General features: G+C 52.1%; 1 long non-coding RNA gene across 4 annotated transcripts in view; it reads right to left on the bottom strand.

Annotated features, from left to right (window-relative positions):
• Nucleotides 1-12,907, bottom strand: part of LOC309634751 — a 55,548-nt gene that overhangs the window by 27,630 nt on the left and 15,011 nt on the right. For 3 of the 4 annotated variants that reach the window (XR_014248405.1, XR_014248406.1, XR_014248407.1), the window contains exons 1-2: nt 2,974-6,800; nt 265-443 (exon numbers count right to left, since the gene is read on the bottom strand). This is a non-coding gene — a long non-coding RNA (uncharacterized lncRNA). Of the gene's footprint in view, nt 1-264; nt 444-2,973; nt 6,801-12,907 lie in introns of those variants that run through there. The other variant, XR_014248404.1, reaches the window with a different exon arrangement.

Genomic DNA, 12,907 nt, shown 5'->3' with positions numbered 1-12,907 from the left:
CTGGTCTCTCCACACAGCTCGTGATGTTTTCAGCTGACCCATTCAGCCCTCACCACTCCACCCAGCACCCTCCAATCTCTAGGCCTTTTCCTCTGGCACCAAGCACAAAACCTGTGAGCTGCTACTTCCAAACTACACATGTGCACTTTCCTTGTGCTTCCCTCCCCACCACCGCATGTCTTGGATTCCCCAGGGCTGAGTCCACTCTCCCGACACGTGCATTCGGACATGACTTTACGATGCTACTGTGACACTTATGCTCACTTTCTTGGAAAACTCTTCATCCAGCAGATACTTGGGGGACACGTGCTGAGCCAGGCGCTTGGTTTGGTGGTAGATAGAAAGATCTAGAAGACAACTCCTGCCTTCAGAGGGCTCACGGGATGGTGGGCTCAGATCTTGGGACACAGTGTCCACTTTCAGCAAGCATCAGATTCCAGAACCTTCCAGACAAGGGGAAAGCAGCAATGACATGCACAGCCTCTTGCAGACGAAAATAAAGCAGGAAACACTGCTCTGGGATTTTGGAGGCAAACTGTCGGCACCTGGAAATTTAAACTAGAGGATGCAGTCCTGGTGCGGCAGGTGACCCAGGGAGTGGCTCACCCTCACAGCACAAGGACGTGGGGAATGGGAGCCAGGAGGCGGAAGGGCCGTGGTGTTAGCTGACGGAGTGGCCGTGGTGACTGGTGTTAGGTGACCACTGAGCAAAGACCCAAATGAACTGGGGAAGTGAGCCGGGGGAGGAGGAAGAGAGCCAAGGCCTCGAGACGGGGCACTAAGTCGGGGCTCTGCTCAGATGGCCACGTCATGCACACTTACCTCTCACTCATCAGCACTGGGCTCCCAGCTGAGCTCAAAGTCGGCAAAGCTGGGGCCCTACCTCTCCTGTGGGACGCACAGGCCAAGTCACGAGATGATGGGTGGGGAATTATGCACCTCTCATGGGAGGAAGCAGTGGCTGGGGAGGATGGTCCAGTCTCCCACGGCGGGCTGGGTTTGGGACGCTTCCTGGAGAGGACCTGGGGCACACGACGGCTAGGCCACCTGTGCCAGCAGGGCCGCCAGGGAGGGCACCACGGGGCCTCCACGCATCTGGGCAAGAGCCCCTGAGCTCGGGGGCCTGGGCTCACGGGAGGCACCATGGCCGCTGCTGCTGGCTGGGCCAGAGCCTGGGGCCGGCTCACCTGGAGCCCAGCACCTGCTTCCTCCACGACTGCAAAATGGGTACAGCCACGTCTAAAAAGATGATGCCAGTGAGCGTTTCATGTGCTTTTCCGGCGTGCCTCACATGCATCCCACGAGACACGAGAAGCCGGACACGCCTGACACCTGGACGCACCTGTGCGGGTGTGCAGGGCCCTCGCTTGGCTGTCACTCGTGGATGAGCTCCTGGGTCTTTGTCTTTCGCATGTTTCCTCGAAATACTAGGTCGGTTAAAGCTGACGCCCTGTCACTTCCCTGAGCATAAGCGCTCTGGACGTACGTATGTACCCGTGTGTGGATCCCCGTCCTGGGAAGCTCCCCGCTGATGCTGTGACCTCACGCCCCTGCACCAGCTGCCTCGTGCTCAGGGGAGGGTCCTCACCCCCGGCCCCGGGCCTAGGGAATGTGGGGTCAGCTCGCAGGTCAGGTCAGCGCCCCAAGCCAAGCCCGGCGCCCCTGTTCCACACCCACCCCCCGCTCTCAGCAAGTGGCCAGGTGGCCGGCAGCATCTCTGTTTGCGTCATGAGGCCACACCGGGCTCCCCCCGTCCTCCCAGCCCAGCGCCCGGCAGAGGCGGGCTGGCTCGATGTGGCTGAAGGAGACCAGGAAATCAGGGTAGACACGCCTGGGGGGGACACGGCAAGCATCACGGTGCCCCTCGAACGGTCCTTCCCGAGGACACTCCCCCAGGCCCCCTGTCAGTCCAGGCCTCCCCTGCCCCCCAGGCTGCCGCCTCGTCTTTCAGTCAGGACCACCAGCAAGAAATGAGAACATGGGGGCTGGGGTGAGGGGCATCTGCGTCTCAGCGGGAGCCGCTGCCCCCCAGGGGCCCCTGCCAGTCAGTGGCTCCCTGGGGCCTGGGTTTCGAGAGCAGGGATCGGGGGTCGGGTCCTACAGGAAAGCCGCAGAGCCCAGGGCTGCCTGCCTCAGCACACTGGGTGCAGGGCCCTCCCCACCCTCCACCTGCCCGGGTCCTGGCATTGTTCTTCCTGAGAAAGGCTGCTTTTCCGGGTTGCGGGCTTCCTCTGGGCCCCCATCGTCACCAGGGCACAGAGTGCTGGAGCAGGGCAGGTCACTGGGGACAAGCACAGCGCTGCCTTCATTGAGCCCAGAGCCAGTGAAGGACCTTCAGAAAGCTCTAGAACAGCCAGGACACAGCTGCTGGAGCCAGGCCTGGTGAAGACCCAGAGCAGTCAGCTCTGAGGCTGAAGGGTAACACAGGTCTCCGGGGCACACGGGGCAATGAAGGCATCATGTCACCCACCCCACAATGGCAAGGTGGCTGGACGTCCGGCACGTGGTCCCGTATGACCATGGGTTTCCCTGGCTTCGTGAGCTTTCTTAAGACTCTCTCTGTCAAGCAGCCTGAGTGGCTCCCACGGCGACGGAGAGAGCCCTGCACGATGCCTGCGTTAGCTGGACGTCACTCAGCAGGGCCCCCCCGTCCAGTAGCGGCAGGAAGAGCAGCCCTGCTCGTTCTTGGGCCGCGGTGGGCTTCGGTCCGGGCTCCTGCCCTGCAGAGGGGGGCTGGGGAGAGGGCCTGGGCCCATCAGGCATCCTCGGGCCCACAAGGCTGCTGGGAGCCCGGCGTTTTAGGTTGGTTTGTGTGTCACAGTCCCGCTGAGATCCCCTCCCCCATCTGCAGTGGCGAATTCCCCACCAACAGAGAGAGGAAGCCTCGCCCGCGAGATAAGGGCTGCCTGATCGCAGCCCGGAACTGAGCAGAGATTTCATCAGCCTGGGAGAAAAATGTTCCCTGATTCTCACCGTGGCCTCTCGCTCGGGGCGCGTGCCGGCCGTCGGGGTCCTGCGGGCCCGCATCCTGGCCCTCAGGCCTCGCTGGCCTGGCTGCGATGTGGGGTGTGAGGTGTGCGGGGCTCCTGGTCGCCGCTGGCCGGCGCTGGAGGCCTCTCGGGGGCCCGGTGACCGCGGTGGGGCGGGGCCTGGCAGGAGGCGGGGCCAGAAGGAGTCACCCGGCGGCCGCGGCGACCACCTGCCGAGACGGCCCCGCCCCCATGACAAAGCGAGGGGGGAGTCCGCCCCCCAGAGCTCGCCTTCCTGAAGAGGCTGCGCGCACAGGGCAGGGAAGGACGGGGCGGAGGGGCCCTGCTCGCTGGGAGGAGCTCGCGCGGGTCACGGCCTCCACACCCCGGCCTGGCAAAGAAACCCAGTGCCGCTTTGGTCTGGTGATTAACAGAGGAAAACAACTGCCCGGAGCCTTGTGATCTGATTTTTACCAAATGTGGTAGGAGAGACGCCCGAGTCACTGGTCTCCATCCTTACGCACTCCCCCAGGAAACTGGAAATGCTGTTGTTCTAACCCATCCCAAAGGATCCAGTGATTTCCTTAACGCCACCCTAACTACAGGGAAACGCGTTCTTACCTCCTTTTTTAGGTCTTTGTAATGTGATAGAGCCACTGGGTCACAGCCCACAGGGGAGGGAACTGCAGGCCCAGTGGGGTCTCCGCCCACCAGCGGGAGGCACTTTGATTTCCCAGGAGGCCCCTCCCACAGGAAGACTCACTTCCCACCTCGGAGGCCCCCAGGCTCCAAAGTTCACAGCAAAGGAGGTTGCTGGGAAGGTGGGGTCCCCGTGCGCCTGCCCTGTTTTTCCCGGGGGGCAAAATAGGGCCAAGGAGCAGCCGACACCCACCTCCTGTCTGACAGCCTGAGGGCCCCTGACCAGCAGCCAAAGGCACCCGCAGTCCCCGATATTACTGGGGGCTTACCTGGCATGGAAGGCTTCTTCTTTTTTTTTTTTCCTATTTTTATTTTTAAGGGTGAATAATATGTCACATGATATATTCACAAATAAGGAGGAAATTGTTTATCAGATCCTAGGTTGCACTTTTTGGTGGGAAAAATAATAACTGTGACCACATGCATCCTTTAGTCTTTTTTTAAAAATAGATTTAAAAATAATTTTATTAAGGCATGTTTTACGTATCATATAATTCACTTATTTCAAGTACATAATTCAATTATTTTTGAGTCACTTTACTAAGTTATGCAACTGTTGCCATAAATTAGTTATGGAACATTTTTATCACCCAGTGAGATCCCTCATGCCCGTTTGTAGTTAATCCCCATCCATCTCTTCTGCCTTTTCCTGACAATTCATCTAAATGGAACCTGCACTCTGCAGTATCTTGTGTCTGGCTTCTTTCACTTGGCCGAATGTTTGAGGGTTTTGCATGTCATAACATGTATCAGTAATTCACTCCTTGTTATTGCTGAATAATATTTCATTGTATGAATATACCACATTTTGTGTATCCATCACTCTTGACGGATAATGTTGATGTTTTCATTTCTCTTGGGTTGATACCTACTCAGTCATGTAGTAAATTTATGTTTAAGTTTTCAAGAAACTGCCAAACTGTTTTCCAAAGTGGCTGCATCATTTACATTCCCACCTTCAATGCGTGAGAATTGCTGTTTCTCCACATCTTCAGCAACATTTGTTCTTGCCTTTTTTTTTTTTTTTTTTTTTTTAAGCCATTCTGGTGGTTTATGAAAGACTATCTCACTGAAGTTTTGATCTGCATTTCTCTTGGGAGTAATGATGGTGTCTCTTTTCATGTGCAGATTGGCCATTCCTGTATTTCTTTGGTAAATATCTATTCAAATCTTATGCCCATTTAATTGGGTTGTTCTTAATGAAGTGTGTGAGTTATTTGTATATTCTGGATCAACTCCTTTATCAGATATGTGTTTTGCAAATATTCTTTCCCAGCTTGTTGTATGTCTTTTCAGTTTCTTAATGGTGTCTTTTGCAGTACAAAGCGGTTGAATTTTGATGAAGTTCAATGTACCAATATTTTTCCTTTTATGTATAATATCATGCTTTTGGTGTATCTAAGAACCCATTGCCTAAACCAGTATCTGGAAGACTTTATCCTGTGTTATCTTCTAAAATCTTTATTGTTTTAGCTCTTACATTTAAGACCCATTTTGTGTTAAATTTTGTGTTATGAGGTATGGGCTCTACATCCATCTTTTTCCATGTGGTATTTATTTGTCTCAGCATCATTTGTTAAAAAGACTCTCCTTTCCTCAATGAATTGCCTTGGCACTTTTGTCAAAAATAATTTGACCATAAATATAAGGATTTATTTATTTCTCAGTTCTTAGTTGTGTCCCATCAATCCAAGTCTCTGTCCTTTTGGCAGTACCGCACTGTCTTGATAACTATAGCTCTATGGTAAGTTTTGATATTGGGAAATAAAAGTCCTTCAGCTTTGTTCTTTTTTTCAACATTATTTTGGTTATTCTAGGTCTTTTGTAGTGCCATATAAATTTAGGATCATCTTGTAAATTTTTTTAAAAAGTCTGCTGAAATTTTTATGGAGATTGCATTATATTTATAGATCAATTTTGGGAGAATTTACATCTTAATAATATTGAGTACTCCAACCCATGAACATGGAAAGTCTTTCTGTTTGTTTAGATCTTCTTTAATTTCCCTGAGAAATGTTTTAATACTATTGATAAATCATTTTTTCTTTAAAAAGAAAAATGTTTTCCCCCAAGATGTGGTCAATGAAGCACCGTGTCCCTGGCAGCTGAGCTGCCTCTGAACATCAGAGCCCTGCTCAGGCTTCTGCAAAGGACACAGGACATGGTGGGCGGATGGCGGGGATGGGGGACGGGGACAAAGGCACGGAGGCGTCAAGAAGGGGGAGCCGGCTGCCGTGGGCTCAGGAAGGAGGTACTTTCAGGATGGACCATGCAAACATCACAGTGATACAGATGGCCTTCAAAGGACTTCCATCAACTGACCATGAGAAGGACGCACTCAGACAGGGCTTCATAGACACTGAAGGCGTCTAAACTCTTTAACCATTTGGCAGGAGAGGGTCAGCTTCAGAAAACTGTGAGTCAAACACCGGGCATGCATTCCTCAAAAGGAACTCTCCTCTTCCACCTCCTCCAATATGTATTGATACCCAGAAAGTGGCCCAAGCTCGGGGTTATCTTTAGAGATTTCAGCATGGGAGGATCTAGAAAAATGTGGAAAAACAAGGGCTGCAATGAAATAGGATTAAAGTGGGAGTGCTGAAATCTTTAACAAATAGCAAATACTGTATGTAAGAAGTATGCTGTATACAGTGGGAAGCATAAAAATATACTGTAAAAGGTGATCTATCCTTAAATCACTAGTTGGAAAGATAAAAATTTATGCTGATAAAACAGTGGAAATAAAAATGGCAGCAGATGACCTAATTCAAAGTCTTGTACTGGTGCTAAATGTGTCATCACCATCACCATCATCACCATCACCATTTTCACCATCATCACCATCACCATCATCACCATCATCATCACCACCATCATCACCATCACCATCATCACCACCATCATCACCATCACCATTTTCACCATCATCACCATCACCATCATCACCATTTTCACCATCATCACCATCACCAACATCACCATCATCATCATCATCACCATCACCATCACCACCATCATCATCACCACCATCATCACCATCATCACCACCACCATCACCATCACCATTTTCACCATCATCACCATCATCACCATCACCATCACCACCATTTTCACCATCATCACCAGCACCACCATCATCACCATCACCATCACCACCACCACCACCATCACTATCACCATCACCACCACCACCACCATCATCATCACCATCACCATCATCACCAGCACCACCATCATCACCATCACCATCACCACCATCATCACCACCGCCATCACCATCACCACCACCACCACCATCACTATCACCATCATCACCACCACCACCATCATCATCACCATCACCATCATCACCAGCACCACCATCATCACCATCACCATCACCACCATCATCACCACCGCCATCACCATCACCACCACCACCACCATCACTATCACCATCATCACCACCACCACCATCATCATCACCACCACCATCATCACCATCACCATCACCATCATCACCATCACCACCACCACCACCATCACCAGCACCACCACCACCACCACCATCACCATCACCATCACCATCATCACCACCACCACCACCAGCACAACCATCATCACCATCACCATCACCACCATCATCACCACCACCACCACCATCATCATCACCATCACCATCACCATCATCACCATCACCACCACCACCACCATCACCATCACCATCATCACCATCACCACCACCACCACCATCACTATCACCAGCACCACCACCACCACCACCACCATCACTATCACCAGCACCACCACCACCACCATCACCATCACCATCACCACCATCATCACCACCGCCATCACCACCACCGCCATCACCACCACCACCATCACCACCACCACCAGCACCAGCACCCGATTAGGGCATGAGCACCTGCTGATGCCAGGCACGATGTGCAGTGCTTTACATGTAATATGTCATTTGGATTTCACAAAGACCATCTACCTTCAGGTGGCCTTTTATATCAATAGATACAGTAATAAAGCCTCAGAGAGTTCACAACTAGACCACAGTCATTATCTGGTGGATGTCAGTTCTGGGACTTGAGCAGAGATTAGACCAACTCCAAAGCCTATATTCCTAACCACTCCGCTTCCCTGCTCCCCACTGCCCCCCAGAGAGCCCATTGCTCAGAGCTGGCAAAAAGAAAGTAATAGGAGAAAGAACTTTTCCTCCAAATATGTAAACAGTGCACATCTGCTTTTTTTCCTACCAATTATTTAATTTTTGGAAAAAATCCATTTGCATCTAAACAATTTATTTTAAAAAATTCTTGTGATTTCATAAGTGGCACGCACAAAAATGAAACGAAAATCAATGAGAAATGATTCATAAAATACTTGAGAAAGACAAAAACAATCAGTTCTGACAAAGCTGGAATTCAAGACTCATTTGCCTGGGTTGTCTTTGTAATTCCACCCCACATAAATCATCCTTGTTTTCTGCCATTGTGGGTTTATCAGAGACAGTCTTGCCCTGTAATTCATTCTGAACACATCAGGCTTTACCTTTGGAAAAGTAATTAAGCACTGCCCAGCTAAAAGAGATAAAGATTTAGCACGCATTCTACATGGAGATTAGAATGTAAACACAGAAATCTCAATTAACCTTCTAATCCGTAGGTCAGAAGGAGGGGCTCCAAGTTATAAGGAAAACGCAATGCCCATTTCCTACAGAACCATACAGCTGGTGACAGAATTCAGGTCACAGTGATTAGTTACCATAACAGGAGGAAAACCAAAGGTCGGGCAGTTCATTTCTGAAGAGACCAGAGCCCACAGCTAACCCCAGATGTTGAGCGTGAGGCAGCGGCGGAGACAGTCCTTCTGACCAGCTGCAAAATAATCTCTGAGTCTCTGAGTCATCCCTCCTAGATGAAAGCGTGCCCTGGAGGGCACAAGGGTGTAAGTAAACAGAGAGGAGCATCCCCAGCCTGGAGGATAACATGTGAGTGAGTTCAGACTCACTTCATGGTGCACAGCATCTGGCCTCAGAACAGCCCCAGGTGTGGGGAGCGAGGAGGGACAGTGGGGCACTGACTCCAGCCTCTGTTTGCACGTCCCAGGCCCTGAGGCACATGATGGACCTGGACCCCCTTCTTTTCACCACTTCTCCCTCTCCCCTGACCGTGCCAATCTTCTGTGTAAAAAGTGAAAATTGTGGTCAAGCCTCTGGATGTTGGGTTGGAAACTTAAGAGTCAAAAGTCTTAAATTTCCAGGTGTTTTTATGAAAACACAACCTTTGCTTGTTCCTCCGTCCTGAAGGTGAGTCCCTGAGAGGAGCTGGATGGAGGCAGCCTGTGTCCCCCGGCGCTCAGTCCTGGGCCCTCAGCCCAGCGGGTCGGCGGGGCAGGGGCACTGCTCCTCTGGGACCATGAGCCCGCCTTTCTGTCCCCCTCAACACACGTAGTCATTTCTCAGCACATAAAGCAGAACTTAATCTTCTAGCATGTTCACAAACCTTAGCGAAGCCACAGACACAGATGCCAGTCAAATACTGTCCCCCCAAATTCATGCCCTTCCCGGGACCTCAGCCTGTGGCCTCATTTGGAATTAGGGTCACTCCAGATGTAACTGGTTAAGTTAAAGTGAGGTCATACAGGAGCAAGAGGGGCCTCTAACCCAACAGGAGTGTTCTTATAAGAAGAGGAGACACACACACACACACACACGGAGAGGCCACGTGAGGACAGGGCAGCGACAGGAGCCATGCGTCTGCAGGCGGGGAGCCCCGAGGATGGACGGGCCCGCCAGGTACAGGAAGCAGGACGTGTCCTCCCTGGAGCCTCCAGAGGGAGCTCGGACCCGCCCACAACTTGATGCCAGACATCCGGCCTCCAAGACTGGGAAAGAATCCATGTCTGTTGTTTGAAACCGCGCAGTTTATAGCACTTGGCAATGGCCATCTCAGGGATCTAACAGGACACCTAGCAGCAGAGTTTCAGAGTTCATCCTGCGGTGAGTCGAGCCACATGTAAGCCACATGTAAGCCGGTGCTGGACCTGGGGAGACCCAGTCCCTCCGCTCAGGCCACCCGGCTGGATTCAGGGACCCTTCTTGCCCGTTGCAATCTCAGAGTGGCTCCCTTCCCGGCCTGCTGCGCCTCCAGACCCCGGGCCTGAATCACAGGCTTTCTCCCCGCTCCACAGCTCTGCAGCTCCTTTCTGACCCCTTCCCGTCATAGGGAAGTGTCTGTCACCGTACACGCCCCTGTAACCTTCCGACTTCCTGCCCCGACCCAGGAACCCCTTGCCAATTAGCTTCTAGTTGATTTTAAAATATCCTTTCAGGAGTCCTCATTTACTGGTAATATTTGGATCCTGGTGCCTGGGCCATGGTAGATGTTATAGCTGTTGAATAAATGAATGAGTGAATAAATAATCCAACGAGTAAATAAAAGAATACTCTTCTCTCTATGAAATAAGCTACAGCTTCCATCGTCACGTGTCATCAGGACAGTCTCCCCCATCCTTCTCTTCCCCCACCTGCCCACCCCGTACTCAGCACAGTTACAGGGCCCCCAGGCCAACCAGCTGCAGGAGCTACACGGAAAGGCAGAGCAAGGGCGTTGGAGGAGGGGAGACCCAGGGGACGGTGACAGCTTGTCCAGAGGGCACCGCAACTCCTTACGCAGGATCACTCACCCTCACAGCTTTTCCAAAAGGACACGGCACCATTGCTGTAAATAAACTGTTTTAATGTCATCTGCTGGAGTCCTGTGCTCTGAAGTGCTTTCTACTGAGGGCCAACCTCAGAGCTATCAGTATCTGGGCATCTGTTTTTCTCAATGGTTTGTTTTCATTCCCTTAGAGACTCTTTGATGGTTAATTTTATGTGTCCACTTGGGTAGACCATGGTACCCAGTGTTTGGTCAGACACCAGTCTATATGTCACGTGAATGTATTTTTAAAGTGTGATTAACAGTTAAGTCCATAGACTCTGAATAATGCAGATGACCGGCCATACTGTAGTGGGCCTCGTCCAAACAGTTGAAGGGCTTAAGAGAAAAAGGACTCAAAAGACGGAATTCTCCTCCGGACGCCTTCAGACTCAACCTGGGACACCTACTCTTCCTGGGTCTGCAGGCCGGCAGCCTGTCCTGCATGTTTCGGACTTGCCAGCCCCAGAGCCCTGTGAGCCAGCCCCTTACAGTAAACCTCTCTCTCTCTCCACACACACAGTTTCTCTGGGGAACCCTCACTAATACAGTCTCCCAGTGTTAATTTCCCCACAGCCCTGGCTCAGCTGGAGGATTTGGAGTAAGGCTACTCACCCCGATTCTCAGTTTGCTCATCTGTAAAATGGGAATGATAATATCTACCAGGCAGGTTAAATGAGATGGAAGATATGAAAGTACTTTGTAACAAACTGTCTCTGCAAAGTTATTACTTCCAACTTGCAACTTCCCAGAACAAATTAAAGGCTGTGCTGCCTTCCTCCAGGGAAGGGCTCTCTGGCACCTACGGTGTCTTCTGACAGCCCCGTGCCGGCCTGCCTGGCTCGCCTCGTCCCCCAGACCTGACATACTCACATCCTATTGTCATCGGGCCCCCCCACAAGTTTCTGTGCATGGGAGACAGTGAATCAAGACGTGGTGGCCCAGTGGGAAGGGCCAGGAATAACTGTGGGTCTATTCAAATGCGCCTGTAACTCGGACATCAGAGGCAAATGTTTCTCAAGCCGCTATCTGTCTCAAGCCGTTTCTCAAGCAAATGTTTCTCCAGCCGTTATCTGTCTGCGAGATGCCATGTCTGACGGGCAACTCCAGGGCTGTCGGACACCCCGCTGGCAGGTAGCTGAAGGCTGAGCTCTGGGGCTCCGTTCCGGGGCTCCTGGATGACCTCCACAGTCACAGTCTGGAGGTGAATGGGGGCCTCCCGTGTGCTCCGCTCGGCCACCAGGACAGCAGTGGTGGGGGCCTGACTCGGCCAGGTGTGCTCATAGCACCCCATCCTGTCCTAGGGACGCCCCAAGAGCAGATGCAGCCCGTCTCTGGCACAGAAGAAACGGGAAAAGCTTCCACATGCACACGGAATCCTCCTTCCCAGGTCACCTCACAGCTCAGCAGCTGCTGGCTTTCTGAGTTAGGGCTGATGAAGAAACAACAGGACATATATTCCTGGGCCTCTGAGGGGGCCTGAATCCTCTCCTCCCACCAGCCCTCGGGTACGCGGTGCCAGAATCACATTACGTCACAGTGGGAAGTGTCCCTGTAAACATCTGGAAAGTTCATTTGAAATTTAGAGAGACATGGTCACAGAGACCTATGTTCAGATGAGACCTTTCCCCAAATATAAATCAATAAAACTCACAAAAGCACTTTGAAAGTGGTGCTTGGAGGCGTGGGTCAAGGGGAGGGAGAAGGGAAGCAGGAAGCTGGCCCTCGCCCACGCCCATGGCAGCCCTGAGGGTTCCATGGCACGGGTTTGAGGAGCACAGTCTGAGAACCAGCTCTAGACCCCCAGGGAGGAGGAGGCGTCTGCGACCCTGTAAGCAGCACAAGGTCACACCGCCCCTGGTTAGGGGCCCGTGGGCCAACACGGGAGCAAAGGTCAGGTGCAGAAAACAAGTCTGACCCATAGCTCCTCCCCCAGACCACCCGCATCCCTCACCCCCAAGCACGACCCCCATTCCACCTCCATTTCTGAAATGGTACCCAGCCCGCGGTGCCCGGAACAAATTTTGCCTACACTTCAAAGCCAACACGGTCAGAAAGTAATCCAGGTCCCCTTTCCTCCCTCGACCTCTGCTCGCCTCCCCTGGAGCCTGGTCCACGGAATCTGCTCTGGGGACGTGTCGTGAGCAGTTACGAGCCCAAGTGTCAAAGCGGCCTCGGCCCCTCTGCTTATCAGCTCTGTGAACGCTGGCAGGTTCCCAACTTCTCCGGACTTCAGTTCCCTCAACCGCAAAAGGCACGGACGCTGCCACGTTTGTAGTGTGAGTGTGAGGACGACTCAAGTATTTATCACGAGCCTGCACGTGCCACGTGCACAGTCGTAGATGCTTAGCAAATGCTCTCTTTTGTGACGCTCCTCCGGCCCCTCTGTGTGTCCCTGGGTTCTGTCAAGTCTTCCTCCCTGTTCTCTGCTCACTCCCTGTTCTCCTCTGTCGCGGCCGCCTCGCTAACCCATGTTCCTAGAACCATCCTGGGCCGAGGCTCTGGAACTGATGGCCTTGCTCCAAGCCCCTCCACTTCCACCAGATC

The sequence above is a fragment of the Balaenoptera borealis genome, assembly GCF_965194805.1.
Source record: "Balaenoptera borealis genome assembly, chromosome: 9".
NCBI classification, from domain to species: Eukaryota; Metazoa; Chordata; class Mammalia; order Artiodactyla; family Balaenopteridae; genus Balaenoptera; species Balaenoptera borealis.
This window is presented reverse-complemented; position numbering and strand designations above follow the sequence as displayed.